The sequence below is a fragment of the Zootoca vivipara genome, chromosome 3 (assembly GCF_963506605.1).
Source record: "Zootoca vivipara chromosome 3, rZooViv1.1, whole genome shotgun sequence".
In the NCBI taxonomy this organism is placed as follows: Eukaryota; Metazoa; Chordata; class Lepidosauria; order Squamata; family Lacertidae; genus Zootoca; species Zootoca vivipara.
The window spans coordinates 79746701-79760505 of NC_083278.1; the positions used below are offsets into that span (position 1 = coordinate 79746701).

The 13805-nt window shown below is 42.7% G+C and overlaps 1 long non-coding RNA gene across 2 annotated transcripts in view; it reads left to right on the forward strand.

Annotated features, from left to right (window-relative positions):
• Positions 1-764: 764 nt before the first annotated feature.
• Positions 765-13805, forward strand: part of LOC118081821 (uncharacterized) — a 37559-nt gene continuing 24518 nt past the window's right edge. For both annotated transcript variants that reach the window (XR_004692130.2, XR_004692129.2), the window contains exon 1: positions 765-1185. This is a non-coding gene — a long non-coding RNA (uncharacterized LOC118081821). The remainder of the gene's footprint in view (positions 1186-13805) is intronic.

A 13805-nucleotide genomic window follows, 5' to 3' on the forward strand; every position in this document is an offset into this window, starting at 1 on the left:
TGCATGGTTTATCTAGATAATGCTTTTTGACCCCAAGGCCCTCAAAGTGGTGAACCACATTAATATGTATGAGTACTAAAGTATAATACGTACGATAAATCAATCACACCAAGCCACAAAATTCAGCCAAGAACACCAATTACGTAATAGGGTCTGATTGTCACTGGGAAACACTTTGGAGGTGGCAGAACTCTTTCATTCATAAAATCAAAGAATTGTAGAGGTGGAAGGGAACACAACGGTCATCTAGTCCAACCCCCCTGCATTGCAGGAATCTTTTGCCCAACATGGGGCTGAAACCCATGGCCCTTAGATTAAGAGTCTCATGCTCTCCCAACTGTAGCAAAGACATAAACTGAACCATGTAATTAGTATAGGGCTGCCATACACCCAGGATTTGCAGGACAATACTGGGATGTCAAAGGTGAAAATGACGTCGGGGGGGATTTCTATAAGGCGTGGTTTGCCCTGGATCTTTGACCAGTAAAGCGAGAAATTGTATTTGGCATTTTTGTATATTTTTTTAGTTTTCCTTTTTTAAAAAGCCCACAACTTTGGGGGTGTCTGGATTTTTACTTCTTGAAATATGGCAACCCTACATTAGTTTTTGTTCTTACGACCATGTCAGGTGTTAGCTAGTCCCAAGTCATCCTGCACACCCCTCATAACTCTGGCTGCCCCACCCTAAATACCAGAAAGGAACAGGAGGAGATGGTATCAGGCTTGAGTAGCAGGTTGAGGGATCAGTTGCTTACAGAAAGTCTCTCCACACAATTCCCACGCTAGATATTTGAGGGTAATCTGATGCAATCCAGGATGGATGTAATTACTCCCAGGTGAATTCCATGGGAGAGACTGATGCCTGGGGGAGGCACGCACAGCAGCAACCATGGAATCTGGAAGCGATGGCAACTATATTTCCTGAGGGTCCCGCCATCTCTGATTCTGCTGTGAACATATGTGGCAGCACCTAGTGCCTGAGGTCCTGCTGCAGAGTTCCTGACAACCAGCTGCATCATCTTTTGTAACTTCAGTACATTTGAAAAAGTGAGCACAGTGCACAGGGGTTTCACGATCTGCACAGGAGGACCTCAGGCTTCTAGGTCTGCCCCATCACTAAGTGAGATGTTCTTCCTCGGCAATATGTGGAGGAGGCAATGTTGCCATGTAAAAAAGATGCATCTGGTAGGTAGAAAAATTCATTGCTTGGATTCATTTTTTCTGTTTGAAAAATGTGCTTTGGCTTTTACTCATAAAGTTAAAACTTGAACGCTTTGTCTGCTGCATCACAGACCACAAACACTGGACGTATATACTGTACCATGTTATCTTCATATTTACAATGTCTGTTGCAGGGGATAGATGATTATCATTACTGTCTTTTTTTCCAGGAAACTTGATTGTTCCCTTTTCTTTTAAACCTGCCTTTCCCACATTAAGATATCTTACATCAGTACAAAGTTATGAAAGGCAGTGGTGTGACGCAGGTCTTTCCAGCACTGTTCAGTTGATCGAGCTTCTAAGGAGCTGCAGCTCAGTGCTAAGCCAGCTCCCCTTTGAAGCTCTAATGCCATCCTTGTAATCTGCTGAGGACTGGAATTTTTAGCAAAGCCCGGGTAGGAATGCCAAGCAATGCTGGCAGCTTTGCTTTGACACCCTCCTATCGCTTTGCCGATTAACACAAAAAAGGAGAATAGCATCCACCAGCACCCTGAGAGATTCATTCTTTAGAAGCTTGTCCTTTTCGGTTCAAAAGGGTCTCAGCAACAGTAACTACGTAGTTCTGAGGTTCTGCTGAGGCAGGAGGAAAAGGAGAAGGGAATGCCGTTAAGAGGGCAATCTGAAGATCAACTTGTCCCTTTATGGTTTTGATAGTGAGATGCCCATCAAATGGTAGCAAGCATACGTGGAAATGCAGCCTAGGAATAGGCAAAGCCTTGCATTATGTGCAGTTTTGTGAGCGTGTGCTTCATTGCTACCTACTGCACTTTCAAAAATGGATTTCTAAACTGACATTCAGGACATATTGCCTGAACCTGCAACGCGGCAATTAGTAAAGTGCCGATTGAACGCAAAACATCTTTAAGAGTACTATCAGAGTACAAAGGAATTTGGGGGGCATCCCACTAACAAGCCATGTCTTATCTATTGGCTGGACCTTAGAGGCTCATCTGAAAGCCCAAACAAGCTCATCCAAGTAATATTGGGTAATAATATCTATACAGCAGCTCACTCTCAGATCTCGAATTTGCTGGTCAATGGAACTCTTCTCTACTAGGTTCTCTGCTCTCTCTCTCCCTGCTCTGTCCCATTGGTGTGTTCCTCATGTTCATGAACGCTGCATATACACAAGCACACTCCCTTTAGCTGAAACCCCTTCCATCCCTCAAGCTCAGTTGTGGTTGCATGTGTTTGAATATTCAGTGGCGTTTCTGTGAATACTTACTACTGGGCATCAGCCTGTGCCATCAGGAAAAGAATTTGCCCTTGCAGACAACATCTAACAGTATCCAACTGCTGGCATGCAGCTTCAGCCAGTATCTTGACACAAAGCAGTTGTGATTTGACATTATTGGACTGTCCTGAGAGTAGCAATGTCAGTAGGGTTATTTGACAGCATGTGACAGATGACTTGCAATATAATTTAGTAAGTCTGAGTAATGGGCAAACCTACACACAATTGTGCACCTTTAACATATACCCAGACTCGTATAATCACATATAAAGCTATTTCCCACAGAAACAGAAGCGTATATTTAACCCCATTCAAGGTTCCCTTTCCATCCTCTACATGTCGAAGTTGGAAGGAAGGAAGGAAGGAAGGAAGGAAGGAAGGAAGGAAGGAAGGAAGGAAGGAAGCTCTCTACGCCTTTTATCTGTTCTGACTCTGCAAAACGTACTCGGTAATCCCAGAGGAAGAATGCAAATAAGGGTAAAGCACAGTTAAAATGCAAGCCCTGCCTTAACAATACTTAAAGCCTCAGAGCTCCATGAACCAATTGCACCCAGGAAACTGCATGCCTGCAAATTTCAGAATGCATAGACTGCATTGCATCACAAACGGAGCAATATAATTTGAACATTATAAAATTCAAAACCACTAAAAACATTTCAGAATGCGGAAGATGGAGAGGTACATAGGAGCCTCGTCCCCTTCTCCATGCTAGCCATCAGCGACCTGAAGGTAGTTGGAGCAACAGTTAACTGTTTTTGTATAGAACATTGTTACATGGGCAGTTAACTGCATTACCTGAAGACACTGCCTGGAGCCAGTGTATTGAGTGGCTTTAAAGTAGGCTTGACAGGTAACCTGCCCATTAGACTCACACCTTTCAATCTCCTCATGCAGTGAGACACAATCCAGGGACAGTTCCTTCCTCCCATCCTTTCTCATCCACCACTTCCCTGCCCAACATAACTCAAGGTGTCCCCACACATCTGGGGCTGGGGAGAAGATGACAGGGCCAGGATGGTGGGGATCAGAAGGAGCCACAGGTGCCCTGTCTTCTGTTTCATCAGAGACTTAGAGGTATTCAGCTGGAGGTGTCCAGGTTGAAGGTGGTATAAGAACAGCCTGCTAAACATTCGGAACAATGTTAAGGGGACCTGACGTGACGTCGCATGACATCCTGATGTCTCTCCATGCTCAGCTCTCTGTTCAACCTCAACAATGGAGGGACTCGGTCCTCTGGAGACTGTGCCTATGCTGTTACATCAGGCCAAAGGTCCATCTAGTCCAACAGCCTGTTCTCACAGTGGCCAACCAGATGCCTGTGAGCAGAGGCTGTGAGCAGAACCTGAGTCCAACAGAATTCTCCCCACCTGTGACTCCCAGCACCTGCCATTCAGCGGCACGCTGTCGTCTCTGACTCTGGAGGTAGAGTGACACTTCTACTTTAAGGCTGCAACCACTTGTCTGGGAGCAACGCCCTATTCAGCCCCCTATTCAGGGGAAGAAATGAAGGCTGGCTTATGAGTTCCTTCTCCTCTATCACGTTTCTGCTGCCCTCCATGAGTTGGAGCTGAATATCTGCACCAGGAACCATCTTTTTCATGCAGGCACCTCATATGGTTTAGTACTTAGACCCTCGCTCTCCTCCGTCATACAATGGCAAACTCATGAGGGGAAGATGCCTGCATAGAGCATGAATCAAACTCTCCTCTGGATACACATGCAAATGATTGCACTGTACTCTCTTTTTTAAAAAATGAGTACCTTTAAAGCCTTGCAGCAATATTTTTCTACATGTTTACAGTATTATAGCAGGCCTCCCTCCTCCTTAATTTTTCTCCGTTTATCGTTAATTACCACAGTCTCTTCCTGTCTTTATGACGGGCACTACTTGCTTAGGGCAAAACATCAGTGAGCACAGATGAAGTTTTTTGTGTTGTGGTACAGTCTTCAAGCAAGAACCAATTGGTGTGAGACACACACACACACACACACACACACACACAAATGACTTGCACTTCTAGGTCATTTAGGTAGAATCAGGGGAGAAAATCCAATAATTTATGTGACATTCTGTTTCACATTACATTTTCCAAAGTGCTATGCACAGTTAGTATCTTTAGGTGACTTAACAGCAAATGAATTTCACCGTTTAGATGGTTTATCTATTTCTCCCAGAGTCCCAAAGCACATTCCAAGATGGATTTGTATGTGTGTGTGTGAGAGAGCCAATGTAAGCATACTTTCTGCATGTTGTAACAGGAGGCACACACCTAAAATGTTCATATATTCAGTCACTACCTACCCCACACCCAGACCTTAAAATCCTGTAATTTCCTGCCATTGAAGGAGTACATATGTTGAAATATTATAGTTGACAGTCGGTGATTAAAACTGCTTTGCTGAAAGCACATGTAGATTCCTGCTTTACAAGCAAATATTCTGGTAATCCCCTTGATTCTTTCAAAATATTAGGTCGGAAAAGGCCGTGCTTACATAAAATATTTATTTAGCTGCAATACTAATGGTACTCTATAGAACAACCCAATATATCGATCTGCTTTAATGAACTTATTTGCATGTGAAAGGAATTCTTGCTCCTTCTCCATTTAAATCATGTATCACATTGTAAAAATAAGAACTACTACCAAATTTATGTGACTAAATCATATCTACAAAGAAACCATTTTTAAAAAGCTACTAATCTATATAACTTATTTAGAATTAGATGAAGAGAGATCATAATGTATATGTTTTCTTGCATTGCTTAAGAGACTATCATTCTATTAAGCATAATAAAATTACGGTTTTGGGGGTGGAGAGTCATGCTGTTATATTATGGTAGAATAAAGTTTAATGGGGAACAAGGGAAGGAAAAAGAAAAATGAATCGGACCTAAGCCCAGAAGCTCTCGGCAGAAAACAGAGCTTTATTGACACCAATAAAGTGTCGATACAGTGCCTACAGTGGATATTCCTAAAACATCTCTGAGAAATGCTTGTTCAGTGCTGTTACAAGCTGCTAATCACATCATGAGAGAGTTAGTCATGTTTTTTGTTAATTAATTAACAGCAGGCATAAGGGGGTGATTTTCATCAGGTCAACAGAATGCAAGAAGGCTTTCTTCCCCTGATACAGTTGAGTTAAACTCACCCCTGTACTTCTGTTAGCCCTAGACAAAAGCTCCTAACGGCGCCAATGTGCTAAAGGTGGGCCAATTTTGGCTGGGAGCATGCCAGGGAAGGAACAAAAAGAGGGGGGTGGGAGACGTGCTGCTATTTTGAAAGAGATGTCTTCCTGATTATGTCTTTAGCATCAGCTGTAGCTTGGTTCTCAATCTTTCCTTGAAACCAAGGATGGCCAACAGATGATTCAAGGCAGCCTCACCAAAACAATGAGCACCTGGGATTTCAGTAACCGTAAAGATAAACAATCATACTTGTGTTTACCAGACATTAACAGTCAATGCTTTTGAATTATGGTGCTGGAGGAGACTCTTGAGAGTCCCATGGACTGCAAGAAGATCAAACCTATCCATTCTGAAGGAAATCAGCCCTGAAGGACAGATCCTGAAGCAGAGGCTCCAATACTTTGGCCACCTCATGAGAAGAGAAGACTCCCTGGAAAAGACCCTGATGTTGGGAAAGATGGAGGGCACAAGGAGAAGGGGATGACAGAGAACGAGATGGTTGGACAGTGTTCTCGAAGCTACCAACATGAGTTTGACCAAACTGCGGGAGGCAGTGGAAGACAGGAGTGCCTGGCGTGCTCTGGTCCATGGGGGTCACAAAGAGTTGGACATGACTAAACGACTAAACAACAACAACAACAACAACAAAAACCGTCAATTATGGCGTTATTTCTGTTTTATACTTTAAATGGTGGGGGCAGGGGGAGAGAGGGGGAGAGACAATTTCCTTGAATGTAGGTTGCTACTTTTGAATGGCATGGTCAGGATCCGGGGAGGAGATAGGTGGCAAATAATTGGAAGTTCCCCATCCCCATCCCCCATCGCCTCATAGCAGCAATACAATACGCTATGAAGTCATATTTAGCCATCCTGACACAGAGTGCTTGTTGTGCTTACTGAATAGTTCTTAGCAAGATACCCTGCAGCTTGATCCTGGGTGCAGCATGCAAAATGCTTCATTTTTAAGGTCCGCCATTGCTCCCTTCTGCTTTGTAATGCTAGACCTCTTTAAAGTTTTGAAACGTTTAAAGAAAAGCAACACTTGGCAGGAAATAGTGCTGTACACAAAATCTTCTCTGGGCCTTCCATGTGTAATTCATGGAGAAATGTGTTGTAGAAAATCAGCTTTAGAAATAAAGGTAAAAATGGCACATCAAAGCACCCAAGTTATTCTGACATAGATAATGAATTATTTTGTTTGCATTACTTTAAATTCTAACGCCAGAAGATTGGTAGGACAGAGTCAAATCTGCTACTTTAAGGATCTGATTCCTTCAAAATCATTTTTCTTTTGAAGTCTGGTATTTATCAAATTGCCTTATTCCATCTCATATTTTTTTATGTTGTCCAGGAACTTCCTTCATTTTCATGTTATTTATATGCTCTGTCAACCCTTTCTTTTAATATGTCATCTTTTTGTGGCAAGCGTAGATCTTCATTTTTACTCACCGCAGCAAACAAAAAAGATGAAACACAAAGACCAGTGTGGAAGATCAGGCAAGCAGAATAAAACAGATTGTGCCTTAAAATTCTTACAAGCTAGGTAGATGTTGATATAATCAGTGTCACACTATCAAGATATAACAGATGAATTTCAGAAGCGTATATACGCTCCATTCTGTTTTAATTTGAGGTGTCACGTAAAGCTGCTGCCTTGGCCTCCAATCCATTAAATAACTGCTAGAATCACACATATTGGCAAGGGATCGCAGCTCTCCATCATACTCCTTCCACCTGCTACACAGTTATAATAAAAAGTGATGGGTCTTAAACCTTGGAATGAGGCCTCTGCTCCAGCCCAGTTCACCCACTGAAAACCTAAGCCATGGGTCTCAGAGTTAGAAGCAGTATCAGACAGCATGGTGGAACTGAGGTGCTTATCTGACCTACTGGGAGCTGAGGTGCTACTTCTTACTGGGCTTGAGGTGTCAGGGAGGTCAGGATGGTGCAAATGCGCTGGTTGGAGTGCTGGATTAGCTCTGCTGGGGTGTTTGCACCATACTAACCTCCCTGCTGTCTCTCCTTTCCAGTGAGCAGCAGAGACTTAGCTGTTAAGAGGTTAGGTAAGCACCTCCACCCCACAGCACCACCCACTCCTGGTCAGAGGTCAAGCCCAAGTCCTTTTTCTATAGCAATTGTTTTCACAAGGCTAAAAAGAGAGGCATGATCTGGCTAAAACTGGGGAGGGGGGAGAGTCTAGGGGTGGGGCTTCTGCATTTCCTTAACCCAACCCCTCCTCGCAATAATTTGAGCACTGTGTTAGAATGCAGACTTTCTCTTTGGCCCTCTTCACATGCCCCCTTTTAACAAAGCAACTGCAGGTCATGACCCGTGACCTAGGGACCTTGCTATGTGCAAGGAAGGACTTTTGCCAGGGGGGGGGGAGCAGCTGTTAAAATCTTGTTCTGGGTGCTCCTGGTTGGAAGCCACAGTCCTATCAACATCCACTTGTGGTTTCTCTGCCCGTGGTACCTTGTGGTTTCCCTTGTGGTACCTCTGCCTTCCCAGCCTCACAGATCTCAAAGACTGCACTACAGGGTAAAATAGAGTTGCCATACATCTGGAATTTCCTGGACATACCCGGAATACTGCATTCGGAAGGAGTGTCCAGGTGGAAATCGGCAAAATGTCTGGGGAAATCCAGACATATGGCAATCCGTGTTGGCAGTGTCTGTCCATTTTCCAGGGGAAAAGTTCAAAAACCTCCAATTTTTGTGATTTTGCCAAAAAAGCTAAACAACTTGTGTCCAGATTTTCACTTTTTGAAATATGACAACCCTAGGGTAAAAGACCCTTAACCAGCCAGCCAGCCAGCCAGCTCCGCCAGAGAGATGGAGATTACCACACTTTGGGTCTTGTCAGTTTATGTAAGGCTTCAGTTAGCTGTAGGTCCCTGCAAGACAGTATCTTCTGTGGCTACTTTTGCCAGCAGGATCTAAAGTCATCTTCTTGTCCTGAGACTTGGCCTGTGTCGTTTGTACGGTTGATGGTCTCATAGGACTCTACACAGCAGAGACAGGAATATGACTCTCTTCTCAGATGGGACAGGCACCACCTGAGATTTGTGGTATATAATGCAAAGTGGTATAAAACTCAAATAAATGAATAAAATTGATCCTGTAATTCACTTGGAAACGTTGTTGTTGTTGTTGTTGTTGTTATAAAAAGAAAATTGAGGTGAGTTTAAGCTAGTTGTGTAAGTTCACTTTCCTCTTTTGACACAACACTCTTTCATCATCAACATGCCTTGCAGAATTGAGCCAAAGTTAAGCATTTTAAAGCCCCGTTTCAATGGGAGGGTTAAGTGTGTGCTTCACACTCCCATTGAAATTGATAAGACCTAAGAGGTTTGGGAATAGACATAGGACCTATGATTCTGTGCCAGAAGATGTTTAAGCTAACAAGATCCAAAAGAGAAAAAGAGCTCTGTGTCATTTTTTGGCTGGAAATGTTTGCCATAGTATGTTGAATAAAATGCATACAAAAGGGGGCAGGGGATTTAACTGTGCCTCAGTAATTTCATCAAATGTGCTTTATAAGAACAGGGAGGGGAGGCTGCAATAAACAAAGAGAAGAAAATTCCGTGGTCAAATTCCCTTGTACCTCTCCCCCGTCCTCCATTTCTTTGGTACTATCTGACGACTGAACAAAAGTCATGTATCTAATAAACTGTTGTGCATCTAATACACAAAATTGTCTTTGACTATTGGTGAAATGATAAAATGTTTCCACTTGGTGGCAGGTATTGCTTTTTAAAAAATAAATGTGTAACATATAAAGGCTTTTAAAGATAATTGGTGCATTTTTTATTATTAATAACAGTTCTGCTTGTGCCTGAAAGGCACACTCTACTTGACAAACATGGAGGAACTACCCGTTTCCCCAAGGGAACAATAGGATATATAATGTCTCAGGAATACATCATCAGAGATAATCTTATGCCAGGCTTCCCAGTATACTGTTTTTTCAGCGTACCTTAGTACAATAGCCATACACAGGTTGCAACTTCAGTTAACTCCCTTTTCAGCTACAAGGAGCCTATGAACGAATTGCTTAGCCATGGCAGTGAACTGTGAAAGGTGGAAAGAGACAGTTCTGATACAGAGTTTTCAGAGATTGCCCTCCAATTGGAACATTAGACTCCACAACTCAGGCCAACGGAATTCATGATCAATAGTGTCTAAAGCAGCTATCATGAGCTCCGAATATTTTGCATTCCGTGTTCGGTAACAGAAGCCAAAGCAGCTAGTTTGTACTTTCTAGATCTTTCTGAAGGTGCAGCTTACCTGAAAAGGGAAAGCTGAAGATCAGGCACAAAATGATTTCTGAATGAGAGCCACACAGTTAAGGTCTTTGAACAGTACAGCCTCCCAAAGGGATATGTTTGTAAACCAAACTGGTTGCCTGTCTCTACTAAATGGCACGGGTGTAGATTACTTAATTGCATTACTCTGGTCATCCCTTCTATATCAGTTGGCAGCATCCACAGAAACTAGTTGACATATACAGGGCAACTATGTAATTTTACTACTGGCGATCCCAAACTAAGCAAAAATGAAATGAATGAGTGGTTTCGCCCAGCCCCCCGCACACCGAATATGATTCAGAGTGTAAGGCCAGACAGTCTGGATTAATTAGGCTACTCACCATCCTGAGGAGTTCCTCTGGGCAGCACTGGGCAGATGTTATGACAGGAGAGAAAACAGATTTATTTCTCTGCTGTCAGAGCCACTGCAACTGGTCTGCTTCATCCCTTGTTCGCTACCTGCCCTCAAATTGTCTGCTTCCAGAGTTATCCATCTCGGTTTGTGAGCCACTGGAGTCTGGTAGCTAATGAGGTGTGAGATCTGGGTTCAAGTCCTGCCTCTGCCACCACTGATTTGTGTCAGACAGACTGCAATCCCTCAACTTCAGTTTCTCCTTTATAACCTGCAAAAATGACAGCCCACTTCACTGCTCTGTTCACTGCTCAAACGCTACAGAAATGGGAAAACCCTAGACTATGCAACTGCAGCAGAAGTCTGTTACAGTGAAATCACGTCCCCCCCCCCAATTTTTACAGTAGTCCTAGCCTACCCAAGGCATCCACAGCTTCATAAACTTCCCTGTCATATTCAAGCTACTTCATTTTATTTCACCTTTACTTTGTATACTGCCTTTCTATGTTACAGTACGCAAGGCAGTTTAAAACAACAAAATAGCTTCTTCTTTGGCGATCACTCGTAACCGGGTAAGATAGTCTTCCATGAATATGGTCTTAACAGTGTGACTGTGGAGGCCAATTCTGAATCGACATGTCCTTCCACACTGGGGACATGGGTTTCCGGGTGGGAGTTGATCATGCTGAAGGTTTGCCAAACATGCCTTCCTCTTAGCTCATTTCTCCCTTTCCTCCTGAGTTTGTGCTTCTTCAAAGTCCATGACAACTTTAGTAGAGGCTGTTCTCCATTATCAGCACTCGCAGGCCAGTGTTTCCCAGTTGTTGGTGCTTATCACATTTTTTTTAGATTTGCCTTGAGAGCGTCTTTAAACCTATTTTGCTGTCCACCGGCATTACATTTTCCATTCTTAAGTTGGGAATAAAGTAGTTGCTTTGGAAGGCGATAATCAGGCATCCAAACAACATGAACAGTCCATCGAAGTTAATGTTGAAGAATCATTGCTTTGACACTGGTGACCGTCTTCCAAAATGATATGTAACATTTTTCGGAGGCACCATTATACACAATAAAGATCACACACCTTATAATAATCCGATCCAATACAAAAAAAGTCATAATATACTTATTTTCCACAAACTCCCAACCTACATTTAGATTCTAAATGGCAACTTTAGCGCGCTGGGGTGCAGGGAGGCGGGAAGCCTTTAAACCATGTTTAAAAGCTCACATCTCCATGCAGGAAAAGTTGATAAAACTTACAGAGCAATCCTGTATCTTCTTGCCGTATCTAGGAGCATGTATCCCTGAACTTGGACTTTTGAGTAGACCTATAAGCACTGTAAGGCATTATAATAACCATTACATGGTACAGAATCCTGTGATATTGTTCAGTTAGAAACTGGAGTAAGTAAGCCCATCGGTAAGTCAGTGATTAGGAACAAATTCATCACAACAAACCGGGGGTGGGGGTGTGTGTTTAGTATTTCCAATAAAATTTGTGATATATTTTGTCCCCCTTTCACAATTGCTTTATTTCAAACTGACTACTTGCTTTCAAATGATTGCCAGAGCCTATTGTCAACATCTTTTTATAAAACTTGGCAGTTATGCCAAATAAAACAGAGCAACCTCACAGAGACAAGAACTGGCAAGATTTCAATGCATTCATATTAGTTTTGCACATTTTCTGCATTCCGGAAAAAATAATTATAATGTGATTTCTCTTCATGTGAAAAAGTATGCAAGTACTAAATAATTATTCTACATCAGAAATTACGCTTTATTCATACACTTGTGTAATACAGTACATCAACCTTACATTATTTACTTGAGCATCTACATTCAGGTCTTACATTCAGGTAAGAAGTTAACATTTGTAAGCCTTGTCTAACATCAAGAAAGACCCCTTTCTTTGGATTTTTTTACCTGGGTTTTACACATATACATATAACATCCAAGGGAACATTCTCTTCCTCAGACTTTGACTCACCTCCCCTTCCCACAGGCTGACCTGAGCAAATAGGAACTGTTAGACTGAATTATAACAACATTCAGAGGCTGTCTGTTTTCCTCAGCGAAATAATTCCTTAGGTGTATTGGGAAGCAGCTCTCGGTTTTTCCTGGTCTGTCGGTGAACTTTAAGAGGCAGGAGTATGATTGGCAAAGTGAGAATGGAATGGGGATAATCTTGTGCCCTCAACAACCCTGATATGGGAAGGGTGTTTCCTTTCTTGATTCTCCCTTTTGCCAGAACTTTTGCACAAGGACGAGCCACCATTTTGTGTTGTTTCAAAAGGGAGTTACCTGGGACAACATAACCGTAGGACAGATTTTATGTTTGCATGTTAAGAAATCCCTCAAAACAGTACTGAATGTCCGTTGGCATCTCACATTTCAGTGGCGCCCTGTGAGATGCCAAAATTCAGCATGCACACCCTGCCTCTTGCCTTCCTTTGGACTTCATAGTTGCGCCGCCTGCTGCGGCATATCAGGAGCTCTGCGCCCAGTGCGGCCAAACTGGTCACGCCTTCATAGATCCACCTTTGTGAATGTCCTGTAAAACAGGTCTCCTCCACACAACCTATTAATTGGGCATTCATCTTGATTTGCTTGTGCGAAGCTTATGCAGAAGTTATACTATATCCAGTCTTTATTCATTCTGACCTGCTTGCCTGGAGGTTATAAGGCAGTAAACATGTATCCTTGCTTTTTATACTAGTTTGCTTGCAGAGTGTTTATACATCTTCCCATTGGTGTATAAACTTCATTCACCCCACATTTTCAAAGCTTTCCCCCATCACTTTCCTAACCAGAGAAAAACTCCATTTCTTTCTTAAGGTGGATTTGTAGTGCTAGGGCAACAGAGCACATTAATCCACTTTAATTTCGCAACCTAAAATTTTCCAATATGCACATGAATCTCTCCGACAAAACAGTGACCGTCTGCAGGCTCCCACCTTGAACTTTTGCTTAGCTTTATTATTTTCCCTGCCCCAAACACAAGAGGTTTCCATTTTTCACTCTTCGCTAGGAGGTATTTTTTCCGGGCAAGAGCATGCCTCTGTTTCTTTCTCCTTTGTTCTGCTTGTAAAGCAGATCCATGTGGGGTTTCTTGTATTGATTCCTTTTCACATCCATAGGGGAAGTGAAGGAAATATAAGATGGGATACATGGGGCAGGAAGCTTTCTGCTTTGCTTGGCAAATACTTCTGGGATGGTGGCAGTAGAGTGAGCCGTGAAAAGGTCCATTAATCCCGGGAGCAGAGGAGGGACACATTTGAAGGCTTGTGACCCTGTGAAATTTTTACAGAAGGCAACATAACATTCCTGGATTTCTGCTGGAAGTAGAATGTCACATACATTTCCCATGGAGGGAGTTAGTGGCTTTGCAAGAAACAACTCTCGCAGACTCGAAAAATAATCCAACGGAAACATGAATATTTCATTTTAAGACAAATGCAGGTTTAGGGAAGCTAAGCTTTCCTTCAGTTCCAAAGGATAG